The sequence below is a fragment of the Triplophysa rosa genome, linkage group LG20, assembly GCF_024868665.1.
Source record: "Triplophysa rosa linkage group LG20, Trosa_1v2, whole genome shotgun sequence".
Taxonomy (NCBI): Eukaryota; Metazoa; Chordata; class Actinopteri; order Cypriniformes; family Nemacheilidae; genus Triplophysa; species Triplophysa rosa.
Window position 1 is genome coordinate 8149142 of NC_079909.1, and position 3074 is coordinate 8152215.

At 37.3% G+C, this 3074-nt stretch overlaps 1 long non-coding RNA gene across 1 annotated transcript; it reads right to left on the bottom strand.

The window, feature by feature from the left end:
- Nucleotides 1–375: 375 nt before the first annotated feature.
- LOC130570909 (uncharacterized) lies at nt 376–947 on the bottom strand. Its single transcript, XR_008965029.1, has 3 exons — nt 888–947; nt 554–803; nt 376–480 (listed from the first exon to the last, which is right to left on the bottom strand). It is a non-coding gene; the product is annotated as an uncharacterized LOC130570909 (long non-coding RNA).
- Between the last annotated feature and the right edge of the window lie 2127 nt (nt 948–3074).

Sequence of the window (3074 nt, forward strand, 5' to 3'; positions counted from 1 at the left end):
GCCTAAAACACAACTGTACGTTGTGAGGTCAATCTGAAAAACAGGAGTATTATAATATTATTTATTTAACATTTTTAATATCAATTTCTGGAAATAAGAAACCCAACAAACCTTCAGCTTCCAAGCATTTCCTTTCCATATCTTTGTCATTTCATTTGAATCAATTAATAATGCTTTTTTGGGAGAATTTTCATTTAGATTTCTAATTACACTTGTCATGTATCCATTCATGACCTACAGGAACAAATAAAAACAATTGGGGATTAACAGATAAATAGTTTCATTTCCACAAGCGGTCCTTATCTATAGTTGTAATCACTGAAACCTTTAATAAGATTGTTTAAACATTTAATTGTCTTACTTCACATTCAAGTTGTTTTTGTGATGAAATGTTATAAATGTCAAAATAAAATATTTTGTATGGTCCAATCTTCGATAGTAACACCTGGACTTTTTTTCCAGCCCAGGCCTCATCGATATCTAAAAAGATATATATTATGAGATGACTTTCCATAATACATGTATTATATGGGTAACATGGTTTCTCACTTACGTCTGTTAATGATTTCTGAATCTATTGCTTTCAAGCAAATTGGAAATTCAGCTGGATCATGGGTGGCTGTTGGTGTTACGATGTATGTATTTCCAGCAGCTGGAGTGGTGGACGTGTCTGACATATGTGATGCCTCAGACGTTGGGTCAGATGGTGATACCTCAGACGCTGGGCTGGACGGGGATACCTCAGACGCTGGGCTGGATGGGGATTCCTCAGACGACGGGCTTGATAATGCCGGACTGGCAACCTGTAAAATAAGTTCTATCTTATTTCCATTTTAACATGTCTCAAATTTATCACATTAAATCAATAACAGACAATTCACACCCACCTTAAAGTGTTTAGGGACTTTTGATGGGTGGCGTGCCTCATGTCCAAATAGTCTTTGAAAGGGGGAACTCTTTTTTTTTGTTCTTAATGTAAACATGAGTTTGTCCACGTGTTTATCCCAGCTTTTGGGATTTTCTTGAGCCATTTTGCAAAGGGCCCTTAAAATCATAAATTGCATTAAAAACAGCTTGAAAAACAACATGGCAAATATTTAGTTTTTATCACTGAATACAAAAACATTTTTCTTTATGTTGGATGTACATGCAATATCAAGTTAAAAATGTAAATATAGTACCTCTTTATTGTTGCTTTTAGTTTTTTTATTGGCCCATTTTCACAATGCATCTCACACAGTCGAGATTTGATTTTTAAATCTTTCATAAGGTTTCCATTGATCTGTAATTACAAAAGTTTGAAAAAAATAAACAACGAAATATAGAGTGATATTTACTACAAAATGCGGTTATTGTATGACATGCCATGACTGATTTCACTCTGCCACCCTGATAGAACACATATAGTAACATGTGGGAGACCTGTATTTACATCTGCATGATGTTTGCTTTGCAATACGTCTCCGAGACGTTTCCTGTCAGATGTCATATAGACATTTGAAGATGTCTGCAAAATGTTTTTAATTAAGAACGTATGTAAAACGTATCAGATGTTTCTACCATGAATTAAAACCACAATTTTAACCCAAGCTTTTGTTTTGTAAGAGGGAATTGTATTCATGTGAACATCATGTAAGTGTCAGAACAGAAAACGTCCTTGTTACTGAGATTACAACTGTTAATGACACCAGGCCCAGCAAACGGCAGGTTCTGGAATGCACTTATTGATAGGTTGAACACCACCTCCACAGGAGAATATCAACGACTACTTCTCTAGCCCCACCCACTGGTTCGTGCATGACAGTACTTAAGTAACACAAATGGCGAGGAACCAGATAGAACTAGCAAGCAATAAACATGCCGTTAAAGATCCCAAAATATTGTGGAGTCAGTGCCTGGTTGTGGAACACAGTCGCTGCATAACCTTCCTTCGGATTCCCACATTAGTAATGCATGGTTAAAGTATATTTTTAAAGGCGTTCCAGCTCACGTGGGTAAAACTTTTTTTTTTTTTAACACAATTTTGTGAACAAGGCACAGGTCGACGATGGATTTGCGGAGAGACTAAAATTAAAGCAGTGCTGTGCCGTCGATATTGGTCCGNAGAAGTCCGCAAACTCTTTCAGAAAATCAGTGTAGGGACCAGGGGGTCTATACACAGTAGCCAACGTACAAGAAAGCAATGATTTTTTACTATCAATTGGATCAATTATGTTCAACGCAAGCACTTCAAATGATTTAAATTTATGCTCTGTTCTCTGAGTTATAGTAAGAAAGTCTCTAAAGATTGTTGCGACACCGCCACCTCGACCAACCGGACGTGGCTCATGCATATAACAGTAGCTTGGTGGGGTACACTCATTTAGACCGTAATAATCATTTGGTTTAAGCCAGGTTTCGGTAAGGCAAAGTATATCAAAACTGTTGTCTGTGATCATTTCATTTACAATAACTGCTTTTGAATTTAGTGATCTAATATTAAGTAGGCCGAACTTTATGAGTTTGTTTTGGTCGTTTATTACATTGTCCTCAGGTTTAATCACGATTAGATTTTTTCTCTGAGATTTGGCTATTTTGTTATTTTGTAGTATTATTCGGGGGACAAACACAGTCTCTATGCATTTGGAAGCAGTAACATTTATAACAGATGAGTGGGAGGAACACAGACTACGGTTAAAGTTTTGACTTACCGCTGGGAGACGTAGTCAAGCGGTGCGTAGCGTCTTTGAGATGTTGTCAGACAGAAGTTCCGCTCCGATGCTGCTGGGGTGCAGGCCGTCAGGGCGGAAGAGCCTAGGTCGCTCCCAGAACAGATCAAAATTATCCCTTTTCGTGTCACCCAGCACGACTTTCAATCCAAAGTATTTTAAAATGCAACATCTTTCATATGTTTAAATGTATATCAACGCAATCTGATTTGAGCATTATACATAGGAATTCATACCTATTTTACGAGGTGGGTCATTCATGTGAATTCCTTTTTCCTATGATTTCATTCGTATGTTTTGATATGATTTGACTTTTCCCCTGTGATGTTAGGTTTAGGGGCGGGGTTAGGATAGCCATTTATTGTT